This window comes from Protopterus annectens, chromosome 14.part0, assembly GCF_019279795.1.
Source record: "Protopterus annectens isolate FY-2018-M chromosome 14.part0, PAN1.0, whole genome shotgun sequence".
NCBI classification, from domain to species: domain Eukaryota; kingdom Metazoa; phylum Chordata; order Ceratodontiformes; family Protopteridae; genus Protopterus; species Protopterus annectens.
Window position 1 is genome coordinate 625,942,658 of NC_056748.1, and position 18,027 is coordinate 625,960,684.

Below are 18,027 nucleotides of genomic sequence, written 5' to 3' on the forward strand. Positions count from 1 at the left end.
GTGTGAATGGGAGGAGAAACGGGGTAGGGTTATCCTGAAGGAACAGTATGCCAAGAGTGTTTTGGAGGTGAAAAAAGTGTCTGATAGAGTGATGTTTATGAAGCTGGAAATTGATGGTGTAATGATGAATGTTAGTGCATACGCTCCACAAGTTGGGTGTATGATGGATGAGAAAGAAAAATTTTGGAATGAGTTGGATGAAGTGGTGGTGAGTGTACCCAAGGGTGAGAGACTGGTGATTGGAGCGGATTTCAATGGGCATGCTGGTGAAGGGGAAATCAGTCAGACCTCTGCACGTATGGCTATTGCACGGTTCAGAAACATCGGAAGATTACAAAAACATGGTAGAGCCAGCAAACAGTGGACAGCAATCCGTTTATTAATGGAGGATGGAGAAAAACAAACCGGTTTCTACCGTTAGGCCTTCCTCAGTGTCTGCATTTGTTACAGAATGTCACAACCATATAAATATCTAGTGGTCTAGTGCCACCTAGAGTCCATAAACAAAATTACATCACATATATTCATTTAGACCAGGGGAAAAGAGTGTACCCAATTTTATAATCCATTTCTTTTCCATTTTATTTAATATTCCATGCCAACCTGATTTGTTGCGTGAATTCCATTGTATAATGTCAATCACAGTAAATCTGAACTTAGCCCGGGGATGTTTTATTGTATGTTTATAAAGTGCATTGGTTGGTTTACCAGTCCTAATGTCGCTAAGGTATTCTGAAATCCTAAATTTTATACACCGGGAAGTTTGTCCTACATAAAAGGCTGAACAGTTGCAGGATGCCAAATAAATCACCCAATCTGATTGACAATTTGCAAAAAATTTAATCGGAAAAACTTCACCAGTATTCCTGCTTGTGAATTCCTTGGTTTTGAACATATTATTACAGTGTGTACAATGACCACATGGGAAGCATCCCACTAAAGGGCCACCTTCTAAATTGATTTGTTTAGATAAATTCTCATTTCTGTTAATATGTTTGTAATGATTGAAAAAGGATTCCATGTTCCAACCCCGTCTGTAAGAAAAGTGACATCTGTCATCCAGTATGGCCCTAAGCTTATTGTCTGCTAACAATATGTTCCAATGCTTCTGCACACAGTTGATGAGAGTATCCGTATTTCTCCCATATGTGGTGACCAATCTAATTTATGAATTAGATTTCTGTTTGCTCTCCCTATATTGTAGCAAATTCTCCCGATTTGTATTGGTAGCAAATCGTCTACCCTGAGCAATGTCACCTTTTTGGTACCCACGGTTCTGAAACCTTATAGATAAGTCTGACTCATAGGTGGAAAATGTCCTTTCCTCTGAGCAAATCCTCTTAAGGCAGAGTGACTTTGGAATGTTTCTGCAAATATGGGGTGGATGAAAGCTGGAGGCATGGAGCAAGGAGTTGTATTGGGGGTATTTCCGATAAATTTCTTTTAGTGTATGATCTGCATTCTTTGTTACTAAGACATCCAAAAAGGTAATCTGATTTTTATCATAAGTTATCGTGAATTCAATACCCCATTTGTTTTCATTCAAATAAGTAAACTAATTGAGATAGTTTGTTTATGGACTCTAGGTGGCGCTAGACCACTAGATATTTATATGGTTGTGACATTCTGTAACAAGTGCAGACACTGAGGAAGGCCTAACGGCCGAAACCGGTTTGTTTTTCTCCATCCTCCATTAATAAACAGATTGCTGTCAACTGTTTGCTGGCTCTACCATGTTTTTGTAGCATGCTGGTGAAGGGAACAGAGTGGATGAGGAAATGATGGGCAGGTATGGTGTTAAGGAGAGGAATGCAGAAGGTCAGATGGTAGTAGATTTTGTGAAAAGGATGGACATGGCTGTGGTGAGTACATATTTTAAGAAGCGGGAGGAGCATAGGGTGATGTACAAGAGTGGAGGAAGATGCACACAGGTGTATTATATCCTATGCAGGAGGGCCAGTGTGAAGGAGATTGGAGACTGTAAAGTGGTGACAGGAGAAAGTGTAGTTAGGCAGCACAGAATGGTGGTCTGTAGGATGACGTTGGTGATCAAGAAGAGGAGGACAAGTGTGACAGCAGTGCCAAGGATCAAATGGTGGAAGTTGAAAAAGGGTGATTATGAGGTAGAGTTCAGGGAAGCGTTACAACAGGCACTGGGGGGCAATGAAGAGTTACCGAATAGCTGGGTAACTACAGCAGAGATGGTAAGGGAGACAGCTAGAAAGGTGCTTGGTGTGACATCTGGACAGAGGAAGGAGGACAAGGAGACCTGGTGGTGGAATGAGGAAGTACAGGAGAGTATGCAGAGGAAGAGGCTGGCAAAGAAGAAGTGGGATTGTCAGAGAGATGAAGAAGGTAGACAGGAGTATAAGGAGATGAGGAGCATGGCAAAGAGAGAGGTGGTGGCGAAGGCTAAGGATAAGGCATATGGAGAGTTGTATGAAAGGCTGGACACTAAAGAGGGAGAAAAGGTCCTGTACCAATTGGCTAGATAGAGGGACTGAGCTGGGAAAGATGTGCAGCAGGTAAGAGTGATAAAGGATAGTGAGGGAAATGTATTCACAAGCAAGGAGAGTGTGTTGAGCAGATGGAAAGAGTACTTTGAGGGGCTGATGAATGAAGAGAATGAGAGAGAGAGAAGGTTGGATGATGTGGGGATAGTGAATCAGGAAGTGAAACAAATTAGCAAGGAGGAAGCATGGACAGCTATGAAGAGGATGAAGAATGGAAAGGCTGTCGGTCCAGATGACATACCAGTGGAAGCATGGCGGCGCTTAGGAGAAATGGCAGTGGAGTTTTTAACCAGATTGTTTATTGAAATCTAGGGAAAGTCAGAGGATGACTGAGGAGTGGAGAAAAAGTGTTTTGGTACCTATTTTTAAGAATAAGGGTGATGTGCAGAGCTGTAGTAACTACAGAGGGATAAAACTGATCAGTCACAGCTTGAAGTTATGGGAAAGAGTAGTGGAAGCTAGGTTAAGAAGGGAGGTGACGATTAGTGATCAGCAGTATGGTTTCATGCCGGGAAAGAGCACTACAGATACAATGTTTGTTCTGAGAGTGTTGATGGAGAAATATAGAGAAGGTCAGAAGGAGTTGCATTGTGTCTTTATGGACTTGAAGAAAGCATATGATAGGGTGCCTAGAGAGGAGTTGTGTTATTGTATGAGGAAGTTAAGAGTGGCAGAGAATTTTGTAAGAGTGGTACAGCATATGTACAAGGGTAGTGTGACAGTGGTTATGTCTGCAGTGGGAGTGACAGATGCATTTAAGGTGGAGGTGGGATTACATCAAGGATCAGCTCTGAGCCCTTTCTTATTTGCAATGGTGATGGACAGGTTGACAGACGAGATCAGACAGGAGGCCCCATGGACTATGATGTTTGCAGATGACATTGTGATCTGCAGTGAGAGTAGGGACCAGGTTGAGGAGACCCTGGAGAGGTGGAGATATGCTCTAGAGAGGAGAGGGATGAAGGTCAGCAGGACTAAAACAGAATATATGTGTGTGAATGAGAGGGAGGATGGGGGAATGGCGAAGATGCAGGGAGTAGAGTTGGCGAAGGTGGATGAGTTTAAGTACTTGAGATCAACAGTTCAGAGTAATGGTGAGCGTGGAAGAGAGTTGAAGAAGAGAGTACAGGCAGGGTGGAATGTGTTGAGAAGAGTGTCAGGAGTGATTTGTGACAGACGGGTATCAGTAAGAGTGAAAGGGAAAGTCTACAAGAGGGTAGTGAGACCAGCTATGTTGTATGGGTTGGAAATGGTGGCATTGACAAAAAGGCAGGAGTCAGAGCTGGAAGTGGCAGAGTTAAAGATGTTAAGATTTGCACTGGGTGTGACAAGGATGGACAGGATTAGGAATCAGTATAGTAGAGGGTCAGCCCAGGTTGGACAGTTTGGAGACAAAGTCAGAGAGGCGAGATTGCATTGGTTTGGACATGTGCTGAGGAGGGATGCTGGGTATATTGGGAAAAGGATGCTAAGGATGGAGCTGCCAGGTAAGAGGAAAAGAGGAAAGCCTAAGATAAGGTTTATGGATGTGGTGAGAGAGGACATGCAGGTGGTTGGTGTGACAGAGCAAGATGCAGAGGACAGGAAAAAATAGAAACAGATGATCAGCTGTGGCGACCCCTAACGGGAACAGCCGAAAGAGAAGAAGTAAGGAATTTTATTTACAATGTATGTTCAGGAACAACAGCTGTTTCAGATTGCAAAAAAAAAAATAAAAAAAAACTACCAAGGAATGGAACATACTAGACATTGTTTACGTTCCAAAAGAAATTACTGTTACTTCATGTCAAATTTTACCAGTGTTGATGTGCAGTGATCATGGGGCTAAAAAGGTTAATTTCTTGCTAGATAATTTTGTCAAACTGAAAACTAAACCAATGCACAGAAGATTAATAACAGATTATATGGAAGCAAAGCAGTCACTATGTAAAACTAACTGGAGTGATGTGTTCATTGGAAAAACTGCAGAAGGAATGAGAAAAGTTTTCTAAGAGAAATTGTTTGAATGTAGAAAATAAAAAAAATGTTTAACATCCGGATCTAGACCCACAACTTTAGGAGGATATTTTTCCATAAGAACAAGACAGTTGATTAAGGTGAGAGACAAAAAATATAAAAAATGGAAAAGAGGTAGAGCTACAACTTTGAAGACAGAAATAAACAAGTTGGTTAAACAAATTAATCATAGTGTGAGACAACAGCAAGAACATTTTGAAGAAACATATATAAAGGTATTGAGCATAACTGGAAACCACTTTGTAGATACATAAGATGTGTAAGGAATAAAGACATACAAACTGATAAACTGTGTGTAGATTCTAGAATTTATTCTCAGACAGATCATATAAATACTAGGGAAATCTTCAAGACTGGAGACATGCACTTATTAAACCTGTCTTTAAGAGAAAAGAGGAGTAGGACAAATCCAGTCATAAGACCCTTAGGTCTACTTTTCATGTTGTGGAAAACAATGGAGAAGGTAATATTGGATAAGTTATTGTTAGAACTGGAAAGGGTGGGACTTGAAGCCATATATCAGCATATATATGTTGAAAATAGATCTATTATGACCTGTAACGTGATGTTCTAGAACAATATAATAATAGCTGTGAATGAAAAATTGTGCTGTGATGTAATTTATATGCATTTAACTTCATCATTTGACAGGGTCATACACAAAACACTGATCAATAAATTAGAACAACCAGGTATTGATGTACTTTTGATAAGATGGATAGCTGCATGGCTTACAAATAGGACATGGCAAGTATCATATATCAACTGGACAGGTGAAATTCTTGGTTTTAGTCAGTGTGTCCCACAGGGCTCTGTCTTAGATTGTATCTTTCAGATCTTTTTCATCTGAGGTGTTCTACAGCCTGTATGCAGATGACTTGAAATTGGGTAAACTGATTACATGTGTTACTGATAGGGCATGTCTGGAAAAGAACTTGACTAAATTAACCATTTGAGCACAGGAGATTAATCTGCTGATAAATACATAAAAAACTAAGCATGTGAGATTTATGAGGCATAAATTGAAAGGTGAATATTTAATACAGCACACAGTGATTGAAACTGTAGATTCATTTAAGGATCTGGGTATTTGGATTCATCCAGCTTTGAGTTTTTCCTTGTCATATCAACCAATTGGTTAATGATAGTTATAGAATGATAGGTTGCATAAAAAGATTTATAAAGTCTAGGAAATCAGAGATGACAAAGCCATTGTTTGTTAGTTACACTAGACCCAAACTTGAGTATGGAATAACAGTATGGAAACCTTATAAAATCACAATCATGAGTAAACTGGAAAGAGTACAGTGGAACTATACCAAGGGCATCCATGGATGTAAAAATTTAAGTTATTATGAAGGAATTAAATATCTGAACTTGTACAGTGTCTCGTATAAATATTTAAGAGGAGACCTTATTTAGGTTTAAAGGTCATTTAAAGACAAGTACCTCTGGAAATGTTTGGGGTTGTCAAAAAGTAGTAGAGAATCATCAGACAAAATGTAAAAGATACTATAGGCATGAGAAATGTACTGAGAGCGCAGGTGATGCATGGAATAGACCACCAAATTACATTAAAGCAAGCACTAGTTTAGATATTTTTTAAGAACAGCCTGGACACTTGTTATGGGAACCATTGTTTTGGTATATTGACAGGCTAGGAGGGCATTAATGCCCATGCTTGAAATATTTCTGTATATGCATGTATGTGATATACTATGACTTGGAGAATGAATGGTAAGGCTCAGCATGGAAGAGTCTAAATTGCTTGCCTGTAATCTTTAAATGGGCTATCAAACATTATAAAAGAAACCCATGTTTTGATTTTATCATGCACAAACTTTTTGTGTAGACCATAATCAGGTTTCAAAGATAAAGTACTGAATTTTTTCATCTTCTACATTATGACTATAAGTTATGTGGGCACATCAACTCTTTCTTTACCACCTGGTTACCACTAGCCACTGACCCATATATCACATTTACTTGTGGCTTCTCCAGGAAGACCACCCTAGAAGCTATGGCCACCATGCAGTGGAAGACTGCAGCAGGAGAGAAGTCTGTGAATCACTTAGGCTTATTGTGATGCAGAAACCTTTGGTGTTAGGGCTTCAGCATCATGGTAAGTCTTTCTGAAATGCAAGGTAAGTATGCTAGTAGTTCTGTTTTTCTTTTTTTAAACATTTCATTACTTACAGCAAACATTTACACATTGTTTCAAATAAACTAAACATCTATATGCATTCATACTTCTTAAATAATTCTCTGCATCTGTCATTCTTACCAGTCATAGTTTATCAGTCATCAGCTATCCCTGTAAATTATAATATTGATAGCACACCCCTAAGAGTAGATCCAGTGGTAAGGGACCTAGGAACACAGATATTTAGTAACCTAAACTTTGACCGCTAGGTTGCTACAGTAGTGGCACAACATATAAGTAAAAGCATGGCAGCAACATCAAAGGAAGTCATAGTGCCATTGTATTCGGCCCTCATCAGGCCCATAATCGAGTGCAATGCTCCCTTCTGCATGTACTTAACCAAGCACTTACACCAATTGGAGTGCTACAGAAGTTTCTCACTAAAAAAATACAAAGTGTAAGACACATATCTTATACAGCCCGACTAAAGGCCCTATCCCCTTACTGTCTCATATCGTTTCTTGAGAGGGGTCTTATGACAGACCTACAAGGCATTCTCTGATCCAGCCCTGATATAAATGTTACATATTTACAAGAAAAATTATAATAAGGGTAATGCGTTCCATTTGTTGAACCTTATTTGTGACTCTAACAAAACTTGCTGCAGAGACAGATTCTTATCTTAAAGGCTACCTCATCTATGGAATAAATTTTCCATCTTCATAGAACAAAGTACAACCCTCACTCTCTTCAAAAGAAATTTAGATAAATGGATACAAAACCATGAATTCACTCCTGGGGTACTGCCCTTGTCCATTATGGACAGAGGCAGTCTGAAAATGACTCAGGGCTCCAACATCCAAAGACCCACTACCCTGATACTACCCCATCCCATATCCGGAGAATTAAAATATAATATTGTCATATCTTGGCTATTACTGGCTAGGCTTGTAAAGGCTCTTGTGCCATTAGTCTAGCAATCACCTATGAATCTATGAACCTATGAACGAAATGCACCACCTATTGTCTTGTGTGAAAAGAAACACATTAGCCAAATGATATGTGCCTTTCTTCACAGGGACATGCCACATTGCAGTTATTCTTCAGCTGCAGTACTCGAATATCCACATTAATACTACATATTTGTGCACAGATTTTCCATTTAGCATTTAATCTAGAACCAGATGACGCAGACACATTTCAACACTGAATTATTGTTTTCATCATCAGGATACTATGGATAATAAATGTGATAACCAATGTAGTTTGAAAAACAAGAAAATACACACAAGGTCTATGAGACCACCACTGGCCAAGTCCAGGATTATGATTAACTGATTCTTATACTTTTTACACCGCAGGAGAGAGCTAACTTGATGATTGCCTTCTATTACATATCCTAATTACCTGCGATACTGGAGCCATACATTGCAGGTGGTAGGGGCTAGTGGAGAGAGTAGGCAGCATGGGTCACCATGATCCATAAAGTCTCTCTAGGCCATGATTGAGGTCACGCACTATGGTCATACCCTACCCAATTCCCAGTCATGCATGATCCCTTCCTGTTGTGTCCAATTCCATACTCCATAAAATCCATTTCGTCATAATTTGTCTACCCTCTCTTTGTCTCTGTTAATAACATGCCTTCCCATCCTAGTGTATGCACTACCAGACCTATTTGTCTATACTGTTCTACATGTTTCTATATGCCTGGTATGCTCTTCTTACCCCTTCCCTAACATAGTTCCCTTTCAACCTTACCTTTCTACCCTTATCTCTGTATAATGAAATAATGGGACTTCATCCTTGAAAAAAATGCCTTCCTTCTTCTCATCCTACACATTTGTTGTCCTTTTTGTGATGCCTTCTGCTTGCTCTTCCCTTTTTCCTACTTTCTTGTACACTCTTTTCCTTTCCTGGCTCTGCTTGCTGTTCCATTTTTCATACTTTCCTGTGCATCCTTTTCCTTCCCTTTTATGCAACCCTTGACTTGCTCTTCCGTTTTTCTTACTTTTCTGTATACCCCTTTAATTCCCTTTTGTGTATCCTTCTTGTGTGACCCTCAACTTGCTCTTCCTTTTTTCTTACTTTTCTGTATACCCCTTTACTTCCCTTTTGTGTATCCTTCTTGTGTGACCCTTGGCTTGCGCTTCTCCTTTTTTCCTGCTTTCCTGTGCACCCTTTTGCATTCCTTTTATGTGCCCTTTTTGTGCAACTTGTTTTTCCCCATTTTCTATTTTCCATTGTACCCCTTTTCTTCCATTTTATACATCTAACAAGTATTCATCTATCTAGGCATTATTATAGTACAGCTAGAAATACTATATATACTATACTATATTGTTCTTATAAACTTAGAAAGTTGCTAGAATAACAGGATTTTGTTAGTATGTATTTTCTGAGGGATATAAAGCCTGAAACTCAATTATATGTCATTACTTAGTAACTTCAATCTTCAGTGGTTTGCCAGAAAACCACAAATTATATGAGAAACAAACCAAAAATATAATGCAAAAATCTGGACTTTCTGCAAAAATCTGGACAACTGAGAGGTATAGTGTGTATATGTGTGAGACTTAATGGGGTGGGGGTGCCAGAGGTGATTACTGTAGCAAAGTGCTGATTAGCACTAGCAGTAACACACTGCACAATAAAAATATGCAAATTAGCTGATAAAGAGGTGTTCCCTCGTTGTGCCTAATATGTCTCTGAATTACAGCTTTTTCTAATTGTGAAAATGTTCCTTTTGCCACTGCAGTTTACTCTCATGGTTTGGTTCTTCCTGAATCCAAGTCCCTTGCTTTTCATCTTTTACTTTCTTACTATGTTAGCTGAGTAACCTCACTGGACATAAGGCTGACTCAGTAGCACTGTCTGGCTAAGAGACTTCCGCAGAGTCACATGGTAGCTAAATTGTGGTAGAATGAATCAAATAGGAGGTAGCTTTTAAATAATTCGGAGTCTTAATCCTCTGCACTGTCAGACATTTTTTTGCTGTTGATATAAACTCCAGCTAAAAAAAAAGTCAAGGAATAATAATAACCTGTTAAGTATTAATGTCGAAGTCCAAGGCTGCTATTGCCATTGAAATAAGGGCATGACAGCACTCTTCAAGTCTCCATCATCAATCAGTTTCTCTTTCAAGACACTGCATTCAAGGCAGAGTACTTCAGGAAGTTATCTTCAGTAAATCAGTTTTTAAACAACTACTGTAATACCTCATGTATAACATTTCTGCCTGACTGCCTGCCCCCAGATTCACACTGCTCCTCTTCTTGTCTTTGATGTAAACAAAACTTCACTTCTGCAGAAAAAGCTCAGTTGTGAAATTCACATACTTCATAGGCACACATATGTCTGCCATCCTTACTTGACTGTTAAATGTTCCTGCATCCATCTAAACAAGAAATCTAGATTCTTCCCTGATTTGGCCATCACTCTATGCAACAATGACACTCTGCAATGTAATGCATTTGACTTTGCTTAGTTTTTTTTTTTTTGTTTGTTTGTTCTCTGTAAAAATATTTTGGTGTTCTTTCCTGACCATATTGTATACTGCCTCAGTTTTGTCCCTGCATGTGAGCCTAGATAACCTGTGTCTATGTTCTTTAAGTGCAATCTTCTACCTCTAAGGCAGATGTGCTTAACCTTATTATATAAACTGCTGTGGATCTTCTTGTTTATTATCACTGATCTTGCAAGTCCATATTTGCTGATGGATTTGCCAAGCACTTATTTCTTTTTGGCTACTTGTTACATGCTTGGTGTTTCAAATGCTTTTTTTGTATTTTTTTTTTATTAATTTTTGCTGTGCTTCTGTTCTGTGCATTACTTTACCCTGATAGATATTCCACATAAGCAATGCTGAATGACCCTCTGCTGACTCAGCTCCTGTAATAGTCATATGTACATCTATATGTTATAGGTTGGATGACTATGAATCTGTCAGCAATGTTTTTTTACCTGGTGTCTGTCAATGATATTGTTATACAATTTAATTTTGCAACATTTTTGTTTATTTCTTGTCTCTCCACTTGTCTTATTGCATATCCCATCTCTGCTGCATTTTTGCATTTAACTGTTACCATGCTACATTATGTTGGAATCCATTATGTTTCTCATAAAATGACAAAATCGCATCACTGACAATTTTCCATATTATGCTTGAAAACATGGATGCACACTTAGTTACCAAAGCAAATAAATTAATAAATTACCCAAAGTATAATCTTAATGGTTACCCTCATGATAAACAATTAACAGAGTTTAAAAATCACTCAAAACACTATATTTTGCCTTTCAAGTTCTCAGACTTGACATCTTGCAGGTTAAATATCATTTTCTTAAATGCCTTTTCGAGTGAAAAAGGGGTTGTTAAAAATGCATTTGGGTCCTCTCTCCTGTGAAGCAGAAGGAAAGAAGCTCTGAGTGTGAAGGATATAACTTGTATTTGACTAGTGGTACCAGTGCTTGAAGGAGGAGGTGGGGATGACAGGGAGTAAGTGGCTGACCACATGGGTGACACCTAGAAGAAGCATTATTTGTAGCACCCACGAAGTTCAAGCCTGCACAGCATGCTCTGCTAAGGGCTTGGGCTGAGCAAGCAGGTGGAGACTTGAATGCTGCTCATGGTCGGCAACATCAATGGAGCTCTAATCTCTAATGAGGCATCATGGGAGTAGCAGCTCTTACGAAGAAGGGTGGGGGTTCACTGGGTCAGGCAAACTGGCCCCCTCCCTATTGCCTAGCTCTTGAATCCCTGGAAGAATGAATGGACTTCTTAGGCCCTCTAGTCAGGGAACAAAATTAGGCTTGAAGGGTTCTCATGTGGGTTGGAGATGCCTGACTTTCATCTCCTATACAGGAATGAAGGGGAGCTGCTGGATAAGACCTAGGTGGCAGTAAAAAAAAAAAAAAAAAGCATTTTGGAAAACAGAAAAGTGTTTTTCTTTCTTTATTACCTTATATGTGGACAAAGTCTCCTCTACCCTTGCAACTAATGTGATCACTGCATCTTGGAGGGTTGAAGGAAAAAAAAATACATTTTCTTTTATAGTTTTACCCTTTGCTGAACATGTTTTTCAGTTGAAGTACCAAAAAACATAATTCAACCAAGTGGTAAGCAACCATATTACCTATTCCAGAATGGATAATTCAAAGTTTTAGTTTTTTTTATTGTACACCCTAAACACAACTTTTTGTTATCGCAAAGCATACTATCATTCTCACAAAGTTATCATTTCACTACCACATATAAGTAAAATATGACTTGGCTGTTTACTCACCTTGTTTGGCATTTCTGTGTTATTTAACATCCTCAATGCATATCACGTTGGGATTGCATGAAATGTCTTGATACATTTTTATTGCTCTGTGTTTTGCTTCTTATTATCCATTAAATTTACATTCAAGATTTTTAGCCCAGGAAAAGCCCATAGCCTTGCTGTGTTTCTCTCCATTCGATCATTAACCTATACAGTATCTACAGATGCAGATTTATTATGGAAAGCCAAACCAGCTCTGTTGTCACTACTGATTGAGTAAATGAAAAAATAAAGGATGTATCTAGTTGACAAAGTAAGTGACTATAGTTAAAGAATGCTAATTATTTAATCAGTCTGTACTTTAAACAAAAACATACTATTTATGCAGGGGTACTTACATATTAACACAACCAGATTTCCAAGCTGCAGAAAATCATGTTTGGCCGGAAATATTAATGTTAGTTTAAAAGGGGTGTGTAAACTAGTATTTTTTACTGTATGACATTGTGTATGACTCAGGAAGAGGAATAACGGTCACATTTTGTATTTCTCCAGGACATAGTTTTCCGACGTGACTTACTGTAACATAAAATAAACCTGAGTGCTGCTTCACAGTCTTAGTTATGCAATGTCATCTTCCTTGAATTTCCGAAAGTATGCCAACTTATGAAGATCTTTGGTCATGCAACTGTATTATGTTGATCCTGTATTGTACACCTCACACTATTTTATGATTGGAATGGCAATGGTATGAAAGCTTTTCCATGTACTTTGTAAGATGCATGCAATTGCAAGTCATGCGTTTTTGAAAGTGTTGCTTTGCCAACCTTTTTTACCATCTGTGTTATGGACATGATCTTGGTTTTTAGTACTTGACAGTGAGATTCACTACTTTACATTTCTATGTGGATACTGTGATATTTTAATGTACCCAAGAACACAAGAGCCAATGATAAATAGCAAAACAAAAACCAGAACGTCAGTAAAAAAACACTTTAATAGCGAGCAAAGCTTTCGGAAATAATCCTTTGTCAATACTAAAATACATGAGTACATTCTCCATATATATAGGTCCCAGGGTAGTCACATGACCGACAGCCAAAGTCACATGACCTATATTCAAGGCATAGCAAACATGTATTAAAAACTTATATATAATGCCCTCGAAACCAAAGAATATAGATGGATTTTAAGACTGGCTAGTGATTCTCCTCCTGGCCTAAACAGTATGGTTAGTATTAAACCTATACTGATTAAGCTTAGTAGAACTAAGCTGTGATATGGTTTATATATTTTAATTTTCTCATGTTTTAATTGTTTTATATACATTTTGTATTAAAAGTTTTTAATACATGTTTGCTATGCCTTGAATATAGGTCATGTGACTTTGGCTGTCGGTCATGTGACTACCCTGGGACCTATATATATGGAGAATGTACTCATGTATTTTAGTATTGACAAAGGATTATTTCCGAAAGCTTTGCTCGCTATTAAAGTGGTTTTTTACTGACGTTCTGGTTTATATTTTAATGTACAACATTTCTCTTTGTAGTTCTATTCACTGAATGTAGTGTATTTTGCTTACAATATTGATTTAGTAAATGGCAATTTGTAACTGTAATATTACTGTTATTTATTCACTTTTCTGCATACTTCTGTAAAACGTGTAGTTTACGAGCTGCTTACTAAACATTTAGAAAAATGTTAGAAAGAAACAGGCCCTTCTTCACAGGACTCAGAAGCAGCAGGCATCTTTATTGCATTTGTCATTAAGTTACGAAGTGAAACGATGCTACCCAGGAAGAGGAATTTTGCCGTTATTCCCCTTCCAAAGTCATAAACAATGTGATAGAATAGTAATTGAGAGTTTAACCAACCCTTTTGAGGTTAACATACATACTTTTGTGAAAACATTACAACTTTGTGCAACTTGGAAATCTGGTTGTGATAATACGTAAATAGAAGATAACAAAGATCAAGCATTAACTGACAATGAATAAAACATCGAAAGATACTTTTCCTTAAAGTCCTCAAATTAGGTAGTAAGTAAGAATACTTATTCTAAGAGAATAGGCAGGACACACTATTGTAAAAATAAAGAAAAATGTCATATTGTTGGGACAAAGAGTGCACTGTGGAAACAACAGGATCATGCCAGTATGGCAATCCTCATTGGACCACTGCTGGGAAAAGCAAATATAATATAATACTAACCAACTTGTGGTGCTGCGGTAGCGTTGTAGCCTCACAGTTAGACGTTGCCCGTTCGATTCTCAGTTAGAGCGTCTTCTGTGTGTCGACATGCGTGAATGGGCGTTCCTTCGTTGAAGGTTGTGCATTAGGCCCGGCAAGCCAGCACGTAAAAATCTACTGCCAATCATTAGCGGACCAGAGTTCCGCTGTGGTGACCCCTAACTGAGAAAAGCCGAAAGACACAAACAAACTAACCAACTTGAGTGATACAGGGCCTTTCTTGTAGTGGTACAGTATCTTGCATTCAGTTTGATTTTATTACTATATTATTGCTCAAACTGTAAGATTTTGTTTAAGAATGTATAAGCTGATTGATATGAAAAGGAATAATATTAAATAGTGTTAATTGTTAAGAGCTATGTAAACTCATAATGATGATTAACTAGTAACAAAAAGATTATCAAATGTGCCAGATTTGCCCAGTGCTGCCACTGACATTAGTTGAGGAGAATGTGGTTGTTACAATCTTCAGGTTCTGAGGAATTGGTGTACTCAGAAAAGCATTGTATTTTGTTTGCACAATATGATAAGATTCACAGAAAATAAATTTAACATGTAACCAAAACGAAAATATCAGGATGGAATAATACAGGTATATTGTCACTTTGATGTAATGTCACGATGAGTTCTTGTATTTATTTTGTAAAGAAGTAAGTGTGGGGAGAGCTGGTGATATCACATCAAGAGGGGAGTCTGCATGCAGCAGCAGAATAAGGAAGGTTAACAGGAACAGGATGTGTCTACATGAGGGTAAGTTTGACCTAATGAGCATGGTTACTCTTTTGAATAAATGACTGGCCATATACCATTGTGCTGGCTTTCCATATATGTTATAACACCACCCTGCATGCTGGATGGTAGGTATAGGGCAGCCCTGATCATCACAGTGAACCAGGTAGTAAGTGACCTACCTATATTAACAACCATTTTTTAGTAGCAGAGTTGTTATCTGGATGTTCTGTGTATGCTATCTATAGCCCACAATGGCCTGCCTGAAAACAAAGCAGGCTTATTTAATAATACAATTGTTTCTGGTTACTTCTCACACAGACAGATGTTTTGTTTACTTTACTATGGCAGATAAAAATGATCCACACCATAAAGGGTAAACGGGGACAAGATGACCAGCAGGTAGAAGAAAAGACAATGCATATAGGGTTGCTAAGCTGGTTGACATCCAGAGGTCAAGTAGTTACTGCAGAAAACTAGGTAAAGGAGACCCAATAAAAAAGATGAATGACACCTGGGCCACAGTTATAGTTAAAAAATTAAACTAGTTAATGTTAAATGTACAGTACAAACCAAAATGGCTAGCATGCAGAATACAAATCTGTAACATCTTAGTAATAAAGGGACCCAGAATGCTTTTACAAGTTATATATGAAAATACTTCACATTTTGTTTCAAATGTTTTGTATTTATTAATGTGACTGTGCTGTTGTATCATTTATATTAACAGTGTTTTTAGGCAAATGCTTGTCAGTATAAGATTTTTCACAGTGGTCTCATACTGCCCTAGAGGTGCATGTGTCTAGTGGGTGTTACTGGTCAATTAGTAAACCAGTGCAGTGATGTACAGTTACCTTCTGCACCACTTCCAATAAAAGCAGGCTGACAGCAGGCAAGCCGCTTACACTGAGAGCAAGTCATTTGCTATCAGAGTAGACTTACACTGAGACCTTCTTTGGGAGTCTGGCCCATCCATCCATCCATCCATCCATCCATCCATCCATCCATCCATCCATCCATCCATCCATCCATCCATCCATCCATAACCCCTCTTTCCCATTTTTGCATATGGGGTTGGGGTGTTACTTCAACAGTGACAATCATCTAGAGCCCAGGTTTATATCACTGGGGGCTAGCCCTCACTGTTCAAAAATGCATTTCTTTATAGTTGCAAAATCCTAACCAAATAAAAGCTCTATTTAAGCACATCACCACTGTCCACATTTCCTTATTGACCTTACTTTCTTGATTGCTTAAAGAAGTGTCATGGACTTGCATTTTATCCATGATACATACAAAAATGCAAATACAAGTGTTTAACTGTCATCCTCCAAAGTTGTGTGGTCTCAGATTTGGTATGTATAAGTAGCCAAGTGTATGGGGTACTGGCAGGCTTACCTCACCCATGCAAAAATGATTTTTGTCTGCTTTTATACTCCCTGCTTGTGTGTGGAAGCATGTGTCCTGTTTTGCTCAGCTGACTGTCAATCATCATTGCTGGTTTAGAAAAAAAGGACAGTTTATAGTACTGAAAAAAGTAAGTCTATAAATAAATAAAGTACAAGTGAAATTTTAATGGAAACAACTTCTCTCCTTACTTTCCCATAAACAAACACAGGTGGGTCCACAATATTATAGCATAAAAAAATTGCTGTAAGACTGATGCAATAATTTGGAGAACCAGCTAGATAATCCAAAGAAGTAACAACAAAACCACAAAATGGATCCAAAGATAGGCACTGCTGTTGAAGGCTGATACAAATTTATTTAAAATAAAAATATCATCCGGGAACCTTAAGTACAGTTTTATATGTTCCTGGAATGGGGAGTGCAACACAAAGTTTGCCCCTCCCCATACGGTACTTCCTAACAGCAGTCTTCCTTTGCAAGCTGTTTCAACTATTTGAAAGCCCTGCTGTTTTTCTAGTATTACTAAACCCTTTCTCCTATAACTTGTGGTCTTTCTAAATCCCACATACTCCTGGTTACAAGTGTTTATTTTATTTCAGAAGAAACGTATACAAAACAAGTAAGTCCAAAGTACCTACTGATTTTCTTATTGTTTCAGAACATTAGCTGCCCCCATTCTGTACTTCTAACTGCAATCTGTCTTTAGATGCTGTACTATTTGTATGCTCTGCTGTTTCTCTACTAAACCTTTTATCTTATAAATTCTTGTCTTCCTAATTTCCACATAACTCCTTGGTAAAATTGGCTTATTTTATTTCAATAAGACAGGTATGCAAAACAAGCAAGTCAGAGTACCTACTGCCTTTTCTTATTGTTTCTGTAGACTTGCATATCTGTGAAATCAGGGCCAGCCCTTTTCATCATACCATTGCTATCCACCACTTTCTGGTCTATTCTGATCCTCCCCCTCCCCACAAGAACAACTGCAGCCTAATCAGGGCCAGCCCTTTTCATTATAACCTATAAACCTACTGATAGTCTTCCTTCATCTGTTGCCCGCTACACTCCCCTCCCTTCCCCCAATTCTCACCCACCTCCAGTGGTCCTACCTTTATTACAAATAGTAACCCCTCCCATCCTTCAACCTATAACATCACCACACTTATACTTCCTCCTATAACTTCTCACTACTATCCCTCCTACTCAGCTAATATGTACAAGCACACCATACCTATACTCACTGCATGCACACTCCTTGCATATATCACATCTTACCAAATCTCCACCATTCCTGCACTCAACCACTACCACTGTACCACCACACACACACCACCACTCATATCCCACCTCTACTCTACTACTCTCTCATCAGGTCAACAACCTTCCCAATACACCCTCTATATAGACTACAGACCACGATACCTAAATTAAAAACAACCCCACAACCTAACATAACCCTACCACCATACCTATTGCCACAGAACACAATCAAAAAACTTCCCTTATAAGCAAGCATATACAGAAATTGATAAAACTAATAATCTCATCCATATCCAACCTAGCACTCAGTGGAGACATCCATCCTAATCCTGGTCCCTCTATCTCCAACCGCTCCTCTCATAATCAGACTACAAACCACATCTCCCAAATCACAGCCAATAGAAAGCCAACCGACCTCCTTCTGATAAGCCTAAATGTT